Source organism: Ictidomys tridecemlineatus, chromosome 10 (genome assembly GCF_052094955.1).
Source record: "Ictidomys tridecemlineatus isolate mIctTri1 chromosome 10, mIctTri1.hap1, whole genome shotgun sequence".
NCBI classification, from domain to species: domain Eukaryota; kingdom Metazoa; phylum Chordata; class Mammalia; order Rodentia; family Sciuridae; genus Ictidomys; species Ictidomys tridecemlineatus.
In genome coordinates this window covers 5,973,320-5,995,146 of record NC_135486.1, presented here as the reverse complement: position 1 = coordinate 5,995,146, position 21,827 = coordinate 5,973,320, and the positions used below count along the sequence as shown (strand labels likewise).

At 37.7% G+C, this 21,827-nt stretch overlaps 1 protein-coding gene across 11 annotated transcripts in view; it reads right to left on the bottom strand.

Annotated features, from left to right (window-relative positions):
• Positions 1 to 19,872, bottom strand: part of Prrc2c (proline rich coiled-coil 2C) — a 79,950-nt gene extending 60,078 nt beyond the window's left edge. For all 11 annotated transcript variants that reach the window (XM_021722663.3, XM_013356151.4, XM_013356149.4 and 8 more), the window contains exon 1: positions 19,650 to 19,872. The gene's annotated coding sequence lies outside the window, so the exon portion shown is untranslated. The remainder of the gene's footprint in view (positions 1 to 19,649) is intronic.
• Between the last annotated feature and the right edge of the window lie 1,955 nt (positions 19,873 to 21,827).

Sequence of the window (21,827 nt, the reverse complement as noted above, 5' to 3'; positions counted from 1 at the left end):
AGTTTCCTCATCAATAAAGGTCATCTATATAAATTCTAGAGCTAACATCAAAATCAATGAAAAATACTTTCTTTTTAAGATCGGGTGCAAGAACAGATATGCCCATTCTCCCCACTTCTATTTGAGAGAGTATTGAAGTACTAGCTATATAAGTAAGGAAAGAAAAAGAAATAAGCCATTCAAATCAGAAAGGAAGAAGTAAAATTATCCATTTGCAAATGACATAATCCTATATGTAGAAAATCCTAAAGACTTCATAAAAAATGAATAAATGAATTTGGTGAGGAGCAGGACACAAAATCAGGTGCATTTCTGTATATCAAAAATGATCTATGAAAAGAAACCAACTAGACAATATAGTAACCATAGCATCAAAAAGAATAAAATACTTGGGAATAAATTTAACCAAGGACACAAAAGATCTATATACGGAAAATTATGACACACTGATCAAAGAAATCAAAGACAAAAATAGAGATACTCCAGGCTCACAGACTGGAAGAATACTGTTAAAATGTCCATAATAGCCAAAGTGACTTATTGATTGAATGTAATTCCTATTAAAATTCTAGTGGCATTTTTATCAGAAATAGAAAAAAAATCTAAAATAAGCACAGAGCCACAGAAGATGCTAAATAGACAAAATCTCTCTGTTTTTAAAGACTGGGTCTCACAATGTTGCCCAGTTGTTGGGCTGCCTCAAGCTCCCAAGTAGCTGGGACTACAAGTTTGTGTGTGTGTATATATATATACACATCTGGCTCAAAGCCATCTTGAGAAATAAAAGAAAAAGATCAAGGCTTCATACTCTTGATTTCAAATTACATTACAAAGCTGTGGTAATCCAACAATATGGTTCTGGCACAGATACACAATGCAACCATAACCCAAAATGGCCCCCAAATAAATCCAAATACATATGTCCAACTAATTTGACAGGGCCAAGAAACCCTGGGGAAAGACAGTCTATAAATGGTGCTAGAAAAGGATGAAAATGAACTCTAATAACGCAATACACGAAACCCAACTCAAAATGGATTTAAGAGCTAAATGCAATGTGAAACCATACTTTTAGAAGAAAACATAGGAAGTGCTCCTTGATAGAGACCATGGTTTTGGATATCAACATCAAAGACTTAGACAACAAAAGTAAAAATAAAGGGGACTGAATCAAACTAAAATTCTTTTGGCACAGCTTGGGAGAAAATATTAAGGAGTTAATAATCAAAATATACAGAACTCACAGAATACAACAAAACAATGGGGAATCCCACACTACCAGTTTTAAAAACAGTCAAAGAACCTGAATAAACATTTTTCTGAAGAACACAGAATAATGCCAACAGGTAGATGAAGAGGTATTCAACTTTACAAATCACCAGAGAAAACAAATCAAAACCACACTTGCCAGGATGGCAAGGTCATTTTTAAGGATGTGAAGAAAAGGCAACCATTGTCCACTGTTGGTGGAAATGTAAATCAATAGGGCTACTATGAATAACAGTATGAGACTCCTCAAAAAATAAACAATAAACACTACCATATGACCTTGTAATCCCTCTTGTGGGTATATACACCTAAAGAAAATGAATTATCACCTTGTAAAAATAATGTTCCCATATTCGCTGTAGCACATTTGCAATAGCTAAGTGGAGAAACAATCAAATGCTAAAGTGTTTATCAACAGATGATGCATAAAGAAATGAGATATATATGGACAGGTACAAACACATACACAGAGAATATTTTTCAGCCTTAAGAAAGCAGACACTGGGCTGGGACTGTAGCTCAGTGGCAGAGTGCTTTCCTAGCATGCACAAGGCACTAGGTTCTATCCCCAGACCAAAAAAAAGAAAGAAAAAAGAAAAGGAAAAAAAAGGCGATAAAGGAGACATTGCCATTTGTAACAACATGGATGAATCTGAAAGACATGCTAAATGAAATAAGCCAGACACAGGTGAATACTACAAAGACAACCCAGTGTTCTCGAGTGTGTGTGTGTGTGTGTGTGTAAACTTGGGGGTTTGGGGAGAGCTCAAATACAAGGAAACAGAAGAATGGTGATTACAAGGGGTGAGGAAGAGGAAATAAGAAGTAGGTCAAAAGGTATTGCCTTGCAGTTATGTAGGACGAACAGGTCTAAAGGTCCAGTGAACAACCTGAGGATTTCAGTAAATAGCAGAGTATTATATATGAAAATTTGCTAAGAGAGTAGCTTTTAGGTATTCCTAACACAAATAAAGATTAACTATGGAGGTGCTGAGCAGGTTAATTTACTTAGTTTTAATAGTCATTTCATTGTGTTTATCAAGGCAGCATGTTGTGTATCTTAAATATAATAGAGTAAAAACAACTTAAAAAACAAGAAACTTCTTTATAAAATTATAAGTAATTTCCAAATATGAAACCCCAGCACACAATTGTTCCTGAAAATGAAGAGGTACATATAGCCAAAGTAAAAGCTCCTGCAAATACATTCTAAGATTCATATAAGATTATGAATAGCTCTTTACAAGTCAACATTCTAAAAGAAGTCTTCCTTCCACTGTGAATAAACTGTCTCTAGGAAAATCACAAATATGTACATGACTGCAATGTAAATGCAATCAAGATAGTTCAATCCAAGAGAAACTATGATGTACAGCATCTACTGCTAAAAGAATATACATTCCTAACAGCAGAAAATCTGTAGCCATAAAGAATAGGACTGGATGAGTAAGAAAGGGCAACTGCACTCAAATGGCTTGCTATTAATCATGGGGCCTTCATTTTAAACCCAACGTTTAACTTAGCCCACGTGCTTTCTGTTGTCTTGCTTCTGAGAAGTCAGGCAGATACCCTGAAACTTCAAGCAACATGTGTCAGAGAAATAAATGTCAGTGACATGTTAAAAATGCAGACTGCTTATAAAAGCCAAAATATCAAAGAATTCAACTAATTCAGAAAAGGCACCTTCATCAAGACAGCTTCATTTTGTATAATTTAAAATCTTTAAAAGTTTAAATTAAAATCTTTAAAAGTTTAATTTGTTTGGAGACCCAAAATAAATCAAAGAAACATGGCTGCCTAAGACTTTCCTAAGAAGCAACGATCAAGAAAAACAGGCACTGGGCGCAGCAGTGAATGCCTGTAATCCCAGCAGCTCGGGAGACTGAGGCAGGAAAATCTTGAGTTCAAGGCCAGCTTCAGCAACTTGGTGAAGTCTTATCTCAAAACCAAGATAAGCAATGGGAACTAGATTTACCTTCTTTTCTGAAACAACTAAAAAACTGGACTCATGGAATTAATGAGTTAATGCATATGCATATAACAATAGATTATATTAGGCAAAGAGGACAGGGATTCCAGATATTTGGGAACTGAGCTGTCTGAATTTATGTATGAAGGATTCCCATACCCTAGCACAGAGCTGAGCATTCAGGAGACCAAGTAGCTAGGATATACTACAGGAAAGAAGAGAACTACACAAAGGGATAATGCTACAGATCTGCAGAAAAATCACCCCACCTGTGCATGTGAGAAAACTACCCTAAAGCCAGGAATGAACCACAGGGTAAGACCAGAGAACAGTGCCTGAAGCTCAAAAAGGGCCGGAAATACTGCCTATTCTCACAAGTGAGACTGAAAACACATTTTGAAGCTGAGCACAGTGGCACACACTTACAATCCCAAAAACTTGAAGAGCAAGTTTTTGGCCATCCTAGGCAATTTTGCAAGACTGCCTCAAAAAATAAATAAGTAAAATAAAGAAATTAATTAATTAAAAGGGCTATGGATATAGCAGTTGCCTAGCATGTGCAAAAGCCCTAGGTTCAAATCCCACAAGGGGGGGGAGTGAGACAAATGATTCATTAGGAATTATACAGAATACTCAGTGCTTCAATAGTGGCAAAAAAGTACCCTAAGGTAAAAAAGTGCTGTGATTTTATCTAACAATCTTAAAGCAATACTTAAAAAGACCAATTTTTTTCCTAATAACTCGGGTGAGTCTGAGAACAAACTGAAATAACACAGTAAAGAGAAAAATCAATCAACTGAAATTAAAACAGTATTGTAGATGTTAGAATTAGTGAACAAGGTTAATTATTTTATAATTGTATCTAATGTCCAAAAACTACAGTAAAGATGGAATAGAGAGACATGAAAGATACAAAACACCAAAACTTTTAGAAATGAAAGACACACTAGATAGGTTTAGCAGCATTTTAGATACTATGGAAGGAAAATCTGAAGTTAAAGCCATCATAAAACTATTCAAAATAAAAGAAGAACCTTTAAAAAGAAACAAAAAAACCCAACCAGCAAATTAAAAAAACAGTATGCATGAGCCTCAGCAACTCCATCCAGCCTAATGCATGTGTAATTAATACTGGGCTCAGACTGAAAAAAATATCCAGAAATATTACAAATTGGATGAAAACTATAAACCCAGATTCCAAAGATTCAACAAAACCCAAGCATAAAAATCAAATTAAAAAGCCACAACATTTAAAATAAATGATAAAAAGCCAACAAAAGAAAAAGGTACTTTATGCGTAGAAAAACACACATAATAACAGCAGAAACCAGGGTAGAAATGACATAAACAGAAAGAAGAGAGCGATATGCTTCAAGTACTGAAAAACAAAAACAAAAACCCCTAGGATCCTCTATGTAGCAAAAATATCATTTAAAAATGAAGACAAAACACTTTGTTAGATGTAACTAGCAGGTCTGGACTATAGAAATGTTAGAAGAAGTCACTCATACAGAAACAAAAACAACACTGGGTTAAAATTTGGGTCTACAAAAGAATTGACAGCACTGGAATGGTGTTAGTACCAGAAATGGAACGAAACAGGTAACATATAAGATCTAAAAAAAATTTTTTTATCTCTATCTCAGAAATGCAAAGTTGGTTCAACATTCAAAAACCAATTAGTAAAATCAGTATAGTAAACTAAAATAGAAATACCATATTATCAACAAATGCATAAAAAGCATCTGACAAAAGCCAATGCCCATTCCTGACATTCCTCTTAGTAAAGTGGAAATAGAGGGGAACTCATTCATTTAAGGACTGAGTACTTAACTGCTATGTCCTCTCAAAGATTAGGAATAAGGGAAGGATATCCACTCTCATCACTTCTGTTCAGTACCTAAAAAACTTCTACCCGGTAGAATAAGTCTAGAAAAAGAATCCAGATTGGAAAGGATGAAGTAAAAGTGAATTTTTTGACAATACAATCACGTATGCAAAAAATATAATAAAATCCAGAAAAAAGGTACTGGAGGAGTTCAGCAAAACTGCACACAACATGAATTTAAAAAAAAAAAAAATCACCGTTATTTGTACGTAGGAGCAGCGAACAATCAAATTGAACCTAGACAGTACCATTTTTTAAAAAAAATCTTTTTTTGTAGTTGTAGTTGAACACAATATTTATTTATATGTGACGCTGAGGATCGAACCCAGGACCTTGCACGTTTGAGGCGAGCGCTCTACAGCTGAGCCATAACCCTAGCCCCAAGTACCATTTTTAAGGGAAATAAAAATAGTTAGAGGTTTATCCAAAGAAAGGGTAAAAACCCTAGATAATAAAACCACAAAATATTTAAGAAAGCCTAGATCAACGGATGCATATCACTTTGTTCATAAGTCACAGGACATGAAATTAAGCTGTTAATTCTTATCAAATAGATCTACAAGACTCAAAGTAATCCCCAACATCAAAGTAACTTTTTTTTTGGAAGGCAGAGTTTGTCAAACTGATTATAAAAGCCATGAAGAAACGGATAAAACCTAGACTAACCAAATGAAAAGAAGAATAAAAATTGAAGACTCCAGATTCCAAGACTCAAAAGCAGGAAGACAGTGGCACTAGTGTAAAAATAAGACAAATAGATCAATGGAACAGAATAATGTCTATAAATACAAATACTTGATTTTTGACAAATAAAATTTAGTGGATATTTCACAACAAACATTAACAGAGAAACTCAGCTTATACAATATAAAAAAACTGTGAATACCTAACACTATACAAAACTCAATGTACCCTAGACAAAATGTAAAACCTAGATGGGCCCTGTGGTGCATGCCCAGCAGTTAGGGAGGCCGAGGCAGGAAAATCCCAAGTTCAAAGCCAGCCTAAGCACCTTGGCAAGGCCCTAAGCAACTCAGTGAGACCCTACCTCTGGGGATGTGGCTCAGTGGCTAAGCACCCTGGGTTCAATCCCTAGTATTAAAAAAAAAAAAAAAAAAAAAGTAAAACCTAAAACTGTAAAACTTACAGAGAAAACATACGAGGAAAATTTTGTGACCCTGGGTTGTATACGGGCTTCCAAGATACAGCTTCAAAACAATCCATAAAAGCTTACAAAAAGGACTGTTTTTTAAAAAAATATTTATTTTTTAGTTGTAGTTGGACACACAATATCTTTATTTTATGTGGTGCTGAGGATCGAACCCAGTGCCCCATGCATGCTAGGCGAGCACTCAATGGAACAGAATAATGTCTATAAATACAATGTCTACCCCATGCATGCTAGGCCAGCCTGAGACTTTTTTTTTTTTTTAAAGACGCTACTGAGAACAAATGGGCAAGCTACACTTGGGGACAAAAACTTCAAATATACTTCTGATAAAGGACTTTTTTTTGGGTGGTGCTGGAGATCCAGACCAGGACCTTGTGCATGCTACCTATTCAAGAACTCTACTGCTGAGCTAATCCCCAGAACTTTTATTCAGAATATATTCAAAATTGTCAGAATTCAGAGGGGTGGGAGAGAGGGACAAAAACCAATTTTAAAAAATGGACATGATTTGAACAGATACTTCACCAGAAACACATAAATGGCAAATAAGCAGATGATGACTTTCAACTGAAACCAAGATACAATACTTCTACACATCCAACAGAATGGTTAAAATTACAGAATAATTCTACCAGGTACTGCTGAAGATGTAGAAGAACTGGAACTCTCACACATTCTGACAGGAATGAATAATGGCACTGCACAATCACTCTGCAGAACAATTTTGGCAGTTTCAAAAGACTGAACAACCAAATTATGGCAGACCATAAACAAACAAAAAAATGCAGTACTGATACAGCATAACAATATGTGTAAATCTCAAAATGATTATGCTGCATGAAAGAAGCTCGGACACCCTCTCCTATATATACTGTACTGTGGTGCAAGTATATCTCAACAAAAATTGTTTGTTAAAAAACAGATTCAGAGGGGGTGGGGTTATAGCTCGGAGGTAGAGTGCTTGCCTCACGCATGTGAGGCATTGGGTTCGATACTCGGCACCACAGAAAAATAAATAAAATAAAGATATTGTGGCCATTAAAAAAAAAAGATCAAGAAGTTCTATATTCTTTGCTAACAAAGCCTCACTATTCAAATCTGTTAGAAAAAAACTGAGGCAGAGAAAAAGATGATCAGGGGACTAAAAATTTAGGTTAAAAACAGCATATTGGAGAAACACAAATTTAGTATAAGTGGACAGGAGATTGCAAGGGAAGCTGGGTAATGGCAGGAAGGGAAAGGCTAGCAAGACATGAAAAGAGAGAAACCAGCAGCCCCTTGACAAGGAATAACGAAAAATAACACAATAGAGTCAAGATCGAGAAAGGGGAAAAAAAAAATACAGAACACAGTAAGTAATCAATAAATGTTTTGTTTTATGAATTGATAATAAGAAAAAAATTCTTGTGGTTATGAAGTCAATCACTATACAAAACCATAAATGTAGAGGATAAATCCATTTAAAATTAAATCCTTTTAATAAAAGATGAATTCAAAACCAAAACTGCAAGACCATCTAATATAGAAAATGCTTCATGTTCTATATTAGAAAGTATACAATCATATTCTTCAGAGGAAAATACTGCTTAAAGCTTTTCATTACCATAACTTAACAAGTCAAAAAACTGTCCAACAAAAGCAGGAAGGAAAAGCCAGAAATTAATAAATTAGCCTGGCGTGGTGGTACACACCGATAATCCCAGCAGCTCAGGAGACTGAAGCAGGAGGGTTGCGAGTTCAAATCCAGCCTTAGCAATAACTTAGTGAGGCTCTAATCAATTTAGTGAGAAACTGTCTCAAAGTAATATATAAAAGAGGGTTGGAGATGTAGCTCAGCAGTTAAGCACCCTTGGGTTCAATCCCTGGTACCAAATAAAACCCAACAAACAAAACCTATATGAAAAAATTAATAAATTATACAACAAAGCAACAAAACTGATAAACTCAAGAGCTAGTTCTTTAGTGTGTTTGGGGTAGGAAATAAACTAGCTGGGCATATAAATCAATGGTTTACCAGCATGTGCTTTACCAACCACATGGCCCTGGGTTCAGTCAGTTCCCAGCATGAAAGAAAATAAAGAGTATAGATATGTATAAACCCCACTATTATGTTCAACTATAATGCACCAATAAAAAATCATGGGAGGGGGATTAAAAAAACGAGCACACACACTAGCCAAATGGCTCTATTTTTAAGAATTAAAACTAGGAACTAAACAGATTATAGAACAGACAATGTTAAGAAAAGGCTTGAGAAATAAAGTTTTCTAAAATATAAGGCTGGGGATATAGCTTAGTTGGTAGAGTGCTTGCCTCACATGCACAAGGCCCTGGGTTCAATCCCCAGCACACACAAACACGCAAAAAAAAAAAAAAAAAAAAAATATATATATATATATATAAAATCAAATTTGGCTCAAAATAAACAGGTAAAAACAATGGAAGAAAATAAAAGCTGTTAAAAAAGATGCCTACCTACAAAAAATGTTTGGCCCAAGCTGTTTAACAGGAATTCCAATATCATTAACAGACAATTCCCATGCTTCTCACAATGAACTAATAATATGAGCGTAACAAACTAAAGCCTATGGCCAAATCTGACCTGTGGTCTGATTTGTATGATCTATGAACTAAGAATAGTTTTTATATTTTTAAAAAATTGCTTTTAATAAGAATTATAGCAGAGACTGTATGTGGAAAGCTTAAACAGACTACTATCTCATTCTTTGCAGAAAAAAAATTTGCAAGACCTGGACCAAAGGAAACTGACATCAATTCAGGCCAGTCTAATATGGACACAGAAACAACAGACATATACATGCACACAAAATACAGAAACCAATTTCTACTAATGCAAAAATCTTCCAAACATAGGAAAGAGAATCCAATGATATAATTGAAAAGAAAAAAGTCTTAAGAATTTATCTTAAAGAAATACCAGCATATGTGTGCGAAACACACAGAACTGCGATGTGTGCAATCTTTGCAATATGGTATGTGATAAAAATTTATAACATAAGCCAGCCATTAAATGATTCACATTTGAAACATGTTTACTGAACACTCACTATGAGCCCCCAAACCATCTGTGGTTTCACTTTGTGTGGTTTGTTACCTGTAGTCATCTGTGTTCTTAAATATTAAATGGTAAAGTATAGAAGTAAGCAATTTATAAGTATTCAACTGTGTGCCATTCTGAATAGTGTGATGAAATCAAGCCATCTTGCTCTGTATTGCCCAGGACTTCTAAAAAATCATCCTTTGTCCAGCAGATCCACAATGTCACACGGATCCATTAGTCACTTAGTAGCTTTTTAAGTGGGAAAACAAAAACACATGGGGAGATCCCTAAAGTTCTATATTCAGAACTACTCTTCTTAAGAACCATGAAATTGTAAATAAGGAAACTCGTGCTAATTTTGCTATGGTACCCTGAACTGCAAATTATAGCCACAGTGCATAAAACAGAAAAAACATTATTAAAATTACAGGTTTGGTACTATCCAAGATTTCTTGTGTCGGTTGGGGTCTTAGGAATGAATCCCAGTGGATAAGAGGGGACCTACTCTTATGTATACTTTTATGAACTAGAAATACAAGAATGTGCCTTGATTTAGTACTAACTTCTAACATGGTGACTTTAACTAAGATTTTTTTTTTTGATGCGAGAAAGTATGACAGAACTGATTTACATTAGTTGATCATTAAGGTTTCTGATTTGGATTCAAAGAGGGAAGAAGACAGCTTTAAAGATGAAGAAAAAGTAAATTTATAAAGGCCCCCACCAGGTGCAGAGGCACAAGTCTGTAATCCTAGCAGCTTGGGAGGCTGAGGCAGGAGGACTGTAAATTCACGTCAGCAAAAGCAAGGCACTAAGCATCTCCGTGAGATCTTAACTCTAAATGAAATGCAAAATAGGGCTGGGGATGGAGCCCAGTTCCCTGAGTATCCAAAAATAAGGGTGGGGGTGGGTGGGTGGGTGCTGAACCCCTGGATTGTTTAGGCATGCTCAAAACCAAAAAAGCTAATGAAGAAGTTAAGAAAAAGTTCAAAGAAGGCAATACCAAAGAATTATGAATTTTATCTTTGAAGCAATGTGAAACAACTGAATTCTAGAGAGAGGCTTGTTTTTTATTTAAAAAGAAATCACTCTGGCAACAATGTGAAGAATGGACTGTAAGAGGCCAAGGGTCATTTTGGCCATATTTAATCTGAGATAGATATAAAGACAACAGGAGATTTGTACAGAAAGATTAAAAAAGGATAGTACAATACGATTTTTAAAACAACATGTTAAGTAGGAAAACAAAAAAACATGCCAAGTATGAAAAGATCTAGAACATATCACAAATCATTGGTAGTAGATACTGCTGATCAGAAAGGACTGTGACTTTGAGATGTCTAAAACTAAACAAAAGGCACACTTTGCTTTCTTTGTTGGGAAAGGGGGTGTGTGTGTGTGCTGGGGATTGACCTAGGTCTCTCATGGGTGTTAGACAGATTGCTCTACTGTTGAGCTACATCTCAGCAAGCAGACATTGCTTCGGTTCAAGGAAAGCAAGGAAAAATAACAGGTATTTTCAGGAAGCAATGACTTGAAATGAAAAGGCTAGTTTCAAAACCAAATAAAAAAGGGAATGAATTAAAAAAAAAAACAAGGAAAATTCAAATCTATTCTCGATGGCATTTCAAAAATATCTAAGATATACAAGAATGTTAATAAAGACTACACAAGAACATGAAAAAAGCAGGTGATGGGTAAATGTCCTTTTTAAATTGTTATATGCCCTGTAACCTAAGAACACATGTGATTACTGAACATCACTTAACTTTCTTGACAGAATTTCAAACTCAAAATGTTTATTCCCCCATTCACTCATACAAAATATTTATGTGGGGCCTACTATATTCCAGGCCCTGCTAGGAAAAGATTAATGAGAGATGTGTTGTCCTCATCCACTGAGCAGAGATACAGATTAGAAAAATGAGGTTGGGAGAATGGGAAAGACAGCCAACTAGGAAAACAAGGCGCACTGAAAGTCTGGTAGAAGCAGGGATATACAATATTCCCAAGACTGTACCATCAAGAATCTGACCAATGGTCAGCAGCAGCACATCCTAGGAGAGGAGCGTGGTGGGCAGCACAAAAGCCACTGGACTGAATTTAAAGCTTGTGGTGGATGGTGCCTGCAGTCCCTGAAATTGAGGAGGTGGCTGCTGTGGGAGGACTGCTTGAGCTTAGGAGTTCAAGACCAGCTGACACCACAGCAAGAGACTGTCTCCAAACCAATTCAACACAAAATAGAAAGATCAAAAAACGAATTTCATAAATACAGAATACAGACTCAGCCTGTTCACACGAAAAGGTTCTAGCTGTTCCAGTTAGTAGTATAACAGCATTACTTTATAAAAACGGCCACTTTCATAGAAATGGAAACCACGGATGTAGAATTAGGGCAGTTTCTCTGCATTTTGTATTTATCACATTATGTTTTAGAGTACCACACTCTGTTCCAGGCTTCATTAAGATAAGCATCATCAAAGTAAGGCTGAATATAAAAAAAAAAACTTTATTAACTGTTCAGTTACCCATAAATGAAAACAAATCATCTTAACAGAAAACTCATAGTGTTTTCCACTTTTACAATTTGCCAGGCAACCCTGTAATTTTGCTGAAGAACAAAATTTGCATCCAATGCCATGTGGTATGCTTCTAGAAGGGTTCTTCTAGGAAACAGATATTTCTCCCTACTTGTATTGCCAGGCCCCTTTGCCCTAGGGTTGTTTTTTTTTTCCTCATTTGGGGACACAATAAATACTGTGAAGAGATATGAAGAACTACAGAAGTTTCTTTGTTTAAAACAAAACAAAAAAAACTCAGCTTCTTACTTAAGAATTAGGAGAGAAGCCAGGCAGGGTGGCACATGCCTATAATCCCAGTCACTTGGGAGGTTGAAGCAGGACTATAAATTTGAGGCCAGTGTGGCAACTCAGACCCTGTCTGAAAACAAGAAAAATCAAAAGGGCTGGAAATGTAGCTTAGTGGTAGAGCACCCCCCAGTACTGGGGTGGGCTCTGAAATGAAATGATGAAAAATAAGAGAAAATGAAGAAGTGTGGATGCTACTATTTATGAATTCACAAATTTGGAAGGATTTAGAACATATATGCTTTGTGATAAGGACTGACTATACTGACTTCCTGACCATGAGTTGCATCCAAACAAAAGCAAGGTAGCCCCTGTCAGAAAGATAACTCAGGCTGGGGATGTTATCTCGGTGGCTGAGCACTGGCCTCAACCTTCAGTTTACTTGCTTGTTTCTCTCTCTTGAAATAACTGGGGGTGGGGGAGAGGTTTACAGGGGAAGTACCCAACAGTCAGGGGCACTTAAACCACTGAGCCACATCCCCTTCCCTATTTTGTATTTTATTTAGAGACAGGGTCTGAGTTGTTTAGTGCCTCACTGTTGCTGAGGCTGGCTTTGATTTCACGATCCTCCTTTCTCAGCCTCCAGAGCCACTGGGATTATAGGCATGTGCCACCGTGCCCAGCTTCTCTCCTAATTCTTAAGAAGCTGAATTGGCCAACTTCTAAGGCCACTTTCATCTGTCATAACAATTACAAATTCTAAAGTATGTAGTGACATCAAAAGGATTTTAAGAAACATTTTATTTTTAATTAACACATAATAACTGCATATATTTATGAAGTACGGTATAATATTTCAATTAATATACACAATGTGTTAACAATCAAACCAGAGTTATTGGCATATCTGTCATCTCAAACATTTACCATTTTTTGCACTGGAAACATCAAATGGTTTTAAGATTACATTTGTTGCTATAATAGTGAAGTTAAGAACACCACCATATGTTGAATGCCTCTACTACAAATAGCATTACAATAAAACATAAAAAAGTCATTTCTTAAAAAACTGAGCATAATATAAATAAATCTGTTAGCATTCTAATCAGAATGGTAGAAGGCTGAGCTGGGGATGTAGCTCAGTGATCAAGTGCCTGCCTAGCATGAATGAAGCCCCGAGTTCTCAGTGCTAGAGAGGGGGGTAAAAAGTAATTTTTCTGTATGGAAAAATTACTGTTATAGAAAAGTAAAGCTGTTATGCCTACCATTTACTTGAGGTGACTGCTGGGGCACCCTTGTTGACAACCTAAAATATTTTTAATTGTTCATACTATACAACTACTTTTTGTAGAACTGTGTTTAAACCCAGCTCTGACATTAAGTAGCTAGGTTACCACAGGAAAATTACTTAATCTCAACAAATTTGTATTTCCTCACCTGCAGGCTATAATTCCCACTCTAATATAATTTTAAGATTTAATTAACAAGGCATGTGTAATAAAGCTCTTAGGATAGTGTACATCACATAATAATAACTTATTAAATGGTAATTAATATTTTCAAAGCTACTATATTACAAATAAAAACCAAGGCATAAACTGGATGTTATGATGGAACAATAAGTATTCATCAAGAATTATGAATTATTCTAAATCTTTCACGTAACTAAAGAATTACCTTTAAGGGCTAGAATTTTAAGTTTAATTTTAGAATCCCTTTCCCCAAGTCACTGACTATTCTTCTATCAATGAAATGTTGGTTTTATTATTAGAAACCCATCTTCTTTCTGTTACTTTCAACTTTCATTTTCATGATCAAGTTTCTCATAAATATAACTACACCCAAAACATCTATTTTTTTTTCTTTTTGGTCAGAAACCCAATCAGTACATGCAAGGAATTGCTGGCTTCTTCCATCCATGTTCCATAGTTCCTCATCACAAAACTGCTTTCCCTGCCTCTAAATTGCCAGAAGATTCTTATCTATAGTTGGAAGATATCTTCCAATTGTTTCTGATGCTATTCTAAATATGTCCTTAATTTGTTTCCCCAACGATCCGTTCAGGGCATCCACTTGCCTCCAAAGAACCTCTGTGAAAATAGAAAAATATATTCTTTTGGGAAAATATGATTATTCTTTTTGGTAAAGAGCTGATATCTTGGAGGAGAGGAAAGTCTAAGTCAGAGCACAGGCCTTTTCAAGCGGAACATGTGCTGAGTTTTCAGTTCTTATTGCCTCCTTCATCCTGTACCTTTGTATAGTACACAAACTATACAACCGTATAGGGCAGGCTGTACTTTCAGATCCTCAACTGGTAAAGACACAGTAAAGAAGATCAATTATTAACTTCTATAGATAACCACACTTCAATCACACAGGCATTCACCCCCTTCATGTAGACTCAAGGTTTGGAGGGACCTTCCAACTTCATGGTTCTTTTTTTTTCTTTTGTCATGATTCTCTTTTTTTCTTTAAATATAGTCAAGACTACTATCTTGATATCACATGATAGCAAACAAGATTAAATCTAAAAGATATAGAGAAACATATTTAATGTGGTTCAATGCTCCTGAGATAGGCCAAATGGGTATTACCCTTATTTCACAGATGAACATACCTAAAACTCAGACACCAAGAAACTTGCCCCAAAGTCAACAGCTGTTACAAACTGACAAAAAGGACTACACCTAAGTTTTAAAACTTCTCAGAGTTAATTTTGAGTATTCAACACAAGATCAAGCCTCCTGACTTAACGTCTGCCCTGCACCTTAACCTTTCATCCTCATTACCTGACCTAAAATTCTTTTAGGGTTATCAAGAATCTCAACAAAATCCAAAGGCCACTTCTTACATATTTTCCTGAACTCTGCTACATTTGGTTTCAAAGATTCTAATTTCACGAATTCTCTTCACAATCAATTTCTATAGTGACTTCTTTCTTCACATATTAATTTTTGTTCTTCTCTTGTCATAGATTATCCTAGACATCCTATTACATTTCTTTACCTAAAGAAACCTACTCCTTTGCAGTTAATCATGAAAATGGTTATTCCAAGTATGTAGTTACGACTTGAATTTATATCCTATTTCTGTAAATGCTACCATTTTCTGTTTGATGAATCCATTCCATTCCAGACTTTCATCACTTCTAACCTTTATTAACTCAAACTATTGCCTGATCCTTCACAGTATTCAAAATTTCTTACAGCAGTCATGTCCCAAAGAGGACAATGCAAAAGACTGGTGGTATAGTAGGTTATCTTATGTGGTCCAATTGAAGTATTTATGATTATACATTTATTTTAAAACATGTTACAGGATTAGAAAAAAGTAACACCAAACAATTATGTAAATTTTGTTTTAAATTCACTTAATTAAAAGATAGAAAACAATTAAAAATATTAAGTAACAGATGATTTGAAGAGAACGTAAAAAATGTGAATAACTTAATTTTGAAAAATAGTGGCCACTGGGAAACACAAACAGTTTATTTTATTGGTATTGGGGATTGAACCCAGGGGCACTTTACCACTGAGCTACATCTCTATCCCTTTTTATTTTTTTATTTTAGAGACAGGATCTCTAAGTTGCTTAGGGCCTTGCTAAATTGCTGAGGTCCGCCTTGAACTTGTGATCCTCCTTCCTCAGCCTTCCAAGTTGCTGTGATTACAGGATTTGCGCCAACACACCTGGCAAAATTCATGTAGCTAAGCTCTGGGTAACTGATTCAAAATCCCACTTTTACCATTTACTAGCAAACAAGATTTAAACTAGATTTAAACCCCTTTAAATCTCAGTTTTCTAGCAGTACACTAGAGATAAAATGACCTACCTCCTATGGATTAGAAAAAAACACTCCCCTAAAGTAGTCTTAGCTCAGTGCTTGGTACAATTAAGTGCTCAACAAATATTAAAAATTACAATTATTCTTGCTCTTCTTAGTCATCATGCCTTCACTTGTAATCAACTAGGTACTTGATCCTTACTATAGATAGCTTTCTGTATATGGAGTTTCTGCACCAACTTTTCTTTATCTCTGGATTCACCTTTGTTTTCATATTTTGGTATTAACTCAAGATTACGACTTTTCTTTTTTGCAGTACTGAGGATTGAATATAAGCCCTCACACAGGCTAGATAAGCACTCTACCCCTGACTTATATCCCTAACCCCAAGACATCTTTTCATATTACTCCTTAAGTTTGTGGACACCTAGGCAGTGGGAAACAAAAGTCCTTCCTCTGATTCACTGGGCCTTACAAAACTAAAAGGATCCTTAATTTTGCTGAACAAAACTAAAAATTAAGGAAATCTGCAAATGAATCTTGCAAAGCTTATTATAAAAACAAACTCTTTGAAGGATATGTGACATTATTCTTCCAATGGATAAAGAGGGGAAATTGATACAATATTTCCCTTGCTGTAGCAAGACATTCATCAGTTAACCTTAGTTATGGATCTATTCTTTGGTGTTTCCAACCCTCAATCATTCAATAATGTATACCAAGCTCTATAGACACCAATCATCACACAAGGTGATGAGGATGTGGAAATAATTCACTAAAGGAAAACAGACTAATATGAGAATACAGAGAGTAAACAGAAAAATTACTAGTAGCATGCTACATAATATCCAGCAGTTTTTTTTTTTTTTTTTACTAGACTTGCTCCACAAATGTTATATCTCATCTTCCTTTAAAGGGAGACAGGGGCCCCAAAACACGACTGGCATTACTTTAATTTGTAGCAAAATAAGGATTAGAACTATAACTGGCAAAAAAGAGGTTTATATTTAACTGTTCTAGGGAGAAAACAATAGAAAAATTTATTTTCTATAGAAACTTTGATCCACAAAGATGTTCTGACTGGTATTACTGAGAATTTTTAAATGCTATGACTCAGAAAACTAACATTAACTCAGACTTCTAAGTAACAATTAAGACTGAGATAAATTTTCATTGTCTTACCCTATTCATAAGATGACAAGCCTTGTATTACAGAAATGAAAGTTTGTTAGTCATAATCGACAAAACTTTTGGATCTCCTTTACTTTAAGAACACAAGTTCTGTACAAATTTATGTAATTAATTCACCAATTTTATCAATCACCAATCCTTGTTTATCACAGTATGACTTAAACGGGATAAAAACACAAGTTAGCTGACTTACAAGCTGAAACTGCGCTTGGGGGAGGCACTCAGGGATATTATAAAATCTTCAAAGGCATTTTACCAGTAAGGTGGTGGGTAAGAGATAGGGGATGGAATGAGGCAAAAAAATTTCACAAAATTTCATTTTGAGCAAGATACCCAGTACCCTAGGGATATTTACTGTAAAGCATGAAGAAATAAAATTCAGTATGTAAATGTGAAGAAAAGGAGAGAAGAAAGAAAAAAACATTTATGTACCCAAAGAAAGATACATGCTTGGAAGAGAATATTTTACCAATATTCTACTCTTCTCCCTCCAGTATTACTAAATATAGTAATAAATCTCTTTACTCAACAGGAAGGGCTGGGGTTGTGGCTCACTGGTAGAGCACTTGCCTCATATGTGTGAGGCACTGGATTCAATTCTCAGCACCACATGTAAATAAATGAATAAAATAAAGGTCCATCAACAACTAAAACAAATGTTTTAAAAAAATTCAAAGTCTTTGAGCAGTACTATTATCATCATTCCTATTTTATTGATGAGGATATTTTCTACCAAAAAATATCACATAAAATTATATGTGATAACGTAGAGTAAAAATTATCTCTACACACTGGACAGGCCTTTAAAAAAGTAAAGAATACCTAAAAGTTGGCTTCTACCACCCACAAAGTAGATATAACCCATTTTTAACACCTTGCAACAGTAACCTTCACATGCAACAATGTTCATATACTGAAGTCCAGCTAAAGAAAAACTACTAGCTAACAGTGCTGTCTTATTTAGCTACTTCAGATTACAATTTTACAAGGAACAAGGAGGCATTTGGTGCCTACAGCATCCCCTTTGGCTTTACAATATGGGCTTGAGATTATACACAGTACCACCAGTTACTGCTGAATGACCTTTGTGAAATTCCTTTCATTTCATCACCTGCAAATTGAGGATAAAAGCACCTCCCTCAATGATTTTTAAGTATTAAAAAATACATATAAAAGGCTTATTACCCTGTTCAATACATTGTAAAAGGGCAACTAATGGTGAAGGGGGAACAGTAACACTTAAGTTCATCAGACCTCCCATCCCCTCAAAAACATAAAGCCTGTACTCAGAAAATTCCGTTATAAAAAAAGGAGTTACTATTTTACCACATTTAAAAAATACAACTCAAACTCAACCTACTCCTGATTTCTTAGGGTATCAGTGCATTTGGGGCAAGCCAGAAAAGATGCTGCAGTGCATCTATGACACACACCTAAAAATGGCTCCACTCACAACAGCATCTTAATTACCAACACAGGAGGTTAAATCTACTTTTTAAAAAACTGTTGGATTTGAGATTTGGTAGGCGTTTAATATCACCTTATCCTTTTTATTTGCAGGAGCAAGCTATCAAGCATTTAATCAAGAATCCTCCGATTATTCTGGTGCATTCCAAATGAAAAACCTACAGCAGAGCAGCCTCCGGTACAATTCCCAAGTACCCAGTAGAGGTACGAATCTAAGAACCCAGGCTGAAGACCGGCCAATGCGGAAATCCGGGTAGCCTCAGAAGCCTGGGAACAGCAGACATTTCAGACGCTCAAAAAGATCTTAAGTTAAAATAAACATACGTCCCTTAAAAGTAACTGGACAGGTTCCTCCTGTGCAAAGGAAACCCACCCACCCAAGTCCTCCTTAGCCCGCACGCTCTTTTCTCCGATCCTAAGTGGCGCCTTTACCCTAACAACAATAGTGTAGTATCAGTGCCATCTCAAGACAGGAAGCAGCCGAGTGGGATCCACCTCGCAAATTAGGGGGATGGAGCGGCCTACCGCGAGCAGGAGCAGCCCGAACCCTCCCGAGGAGCGGGGCGGCCCGTCCCTAGCGGAAGTCGGGCTGCAGCCGAGTCCCCGAAGAGCCTCCGGCCGAATCCGGTCCCGAACCAGGGCTCTCCCCACCGCCCTCTGCGAAGCCTACCGTCCGCGCACACGAAGGCACGGTGCGGGCCTGGGGCAGCCTCGCGCCGCGAGGGGACGCGGCCTCCACTCGGCGGGCCGCAGACCCCCTGCGCTCACCGCGGCGCGCGCACTCCCGCAGGGCCCGGGCCGGGGAGGGGAGCGAAGCGCGGCCGGCAGCGGACCGCGTGGGGCGGGTCTGGCTCCGGTTTCCCGCTCCGCGAGCAGGCCGACCTCCCCGGACGCGGAGGCGATGGCCACCGAGGTGAAAGCGGGCGCCCGCCCCCGCGGCCCGGTCTGGATGCGCTCCCACGCCCCAGGCCGCCCCACGCCGGCCCTTCCCGACCGGGCGGGCCCTCTTTGATCGCGGCCCCGCCGCCCTCGCTTTCCTTACCCGCCAGGGTGAGTGTCAGGTGAGCACAGTTCGAGGGGCTGCCGAGCTCTGATCAAGGGAAGGGGAGGGGGACTTGGAGTTGGGGGGGGGTGGCTGGAAAGGCCGCCGGGCTGCGAAAGCAGAGACTGCGGATCGACAAACCGCCAAAGCACTTTCGCTCCTTCCCGAGAGGGAGAGAGTGAGCGAGAAAAAGGAGCAAGATGGCGGCTAGCCAGCCCCTACGTGCTACGTCATGACGCTACGTACGTAAGGCAACTCGCAAGACCGCCCTCCGGCGCAGATCACGTGACGCCTCCGTGGCGGCCCGACGCTGATGGAGTGCAACGGTGCCTCCTTCTGGATGGAGGGAGTTCCTGCAAGTGTAGTCATCTTTGCAGGCTGTATCTCTAACCTGGGAGGATTCCAGAAACCTTGAGTTGACTACAGTTACAAATTGGCATGCCTCAGTGAAATGATCCCTGTGGTATCTGGTGGATAGGTATGTACATTGGTCCAACCAGCACTGTGGCAGAATGTTCCCCGTGAGGTAGGGAGCAAGCAGAGAGGGCATGGTGTGCAGGGAGTTTTCAGAGAGTGGGAAAAGCCACCTTAGAGGGAGGAAGGCAAGTAGCTCTCTCCTGGGCGCGCGTTGTGATTATGGACGTAAAATAAGCCCTTCGGTCTATTTACACGATTTCTCAGCGAGCTACAGAGAAGATGGACAGTAGTGCTCACCGTGCTGGGTTTGCCAGGCGAGTGCAAGGTGGGGAGATGAGGGTACCTGGAAGTGACTGTAATGATGACACTACCGCATCTGGGGTTGGGGGCCCAGTTAACAGTGCTAACAGTGCTGTCTTATTTAGCTACTTCACTGTACAATTTTGCAGTGCTGTAAAATTGTGAAATTCAGGGCTGGGGATGTGGCTCAAGCGGTGGCGCGCTCGCCTGGCATGCGCAGGGCAATGGGTTGGATCCTCAGCACCACATACAAATAAAGATGTTGTGTCCACCAAAAACTAAAAAATAAATAATAAACATTAAAAAAAGTCTCTCTCTCTCAAAAAAACAATTGTGAAGTTACTTTTAATTCCTCAAATTTCATTTCCTCACTTGCAAATTGAGGATAAGAGCACCTCCCTCAGTGATTTTTAAGAATTAAAAAATGCATGTAAAAGGCTTATTACTGTGTTCAGTACATTATAAAAGAGTAACTGATGGTGAAGGGGGAACAGTAACACTTAAGTTCACCAGACCTCCCATCCCTTCAAAAACGTACAGCCTGTTTAGTGGCAGGGCACTTCCCTGGCATGCTTGAGGCCCTGGGTTCAATCTCAGCAAACACCCCCCACTCCCCCCCCCCCCCCCGCCCCACCTCAAAGAAAAAAAAATGTAGTGAATATATGGCGGATGTGTACTATTGTCCAATTTGTAAACTGAACTGTCTTTGATATATTTTAAGTCCAAGGACTTCTTGTCACCTGTTCTGCCTTGAGCTATCTTCCGCCTTCCACACCAATGGCTGGTGTACATTCATAGGATTGTCACTACAGCAATCTAATTATAGTTAGAATAAAGAAAATAATAGGTAAAAATTGATATTGATGATTTTTTTTTTCTGATGCTGGAGATCAAACCCAGGGCCTTGCTAGAAAATAGTTAAGCAAGTGTTAGCATTGAACTCCTCCCCCTCCTCCCCCTTAGTGATCATTTGAAATGGAAAAGCTGGGCTGATTGGTGTCAGCAGGAGAAGGCCTGCTGGCTGTCCCCAGCAGTTTCCACAAGCATCATATGTGAATTTCCCACAGTCTTCTCAGATATGGTCTAGAATATCCTGGTCTTAAGATGTCTTTCTTGAGCAATATAGAACACCTCCAACAATCAACTGAGCTTACATTAGTCAAAGTAGTGAGATATACAAACAGAATATTAATTTCTTAATTTCCAAGAGCTATAATTTATATAGCTGAGTCCTCACAATTGCAAAGAAAGTGCATTTTCTGTACAGCCAAACATGCTCAGGAAATGAAACATTGGAAGGCGCTTGATAAGCGCAGATTCAGAACAACTAGAGTCGTATGAATAGACTTTCCTTGATTCATCTATTTTTTGATTCATCTATTTCTAAAGCAGGATGATTTTTTGTCCCGAAGGTAGAAATGTGTACTCAATTTCCAGTGGTTGCAATTTTCTACATTGATC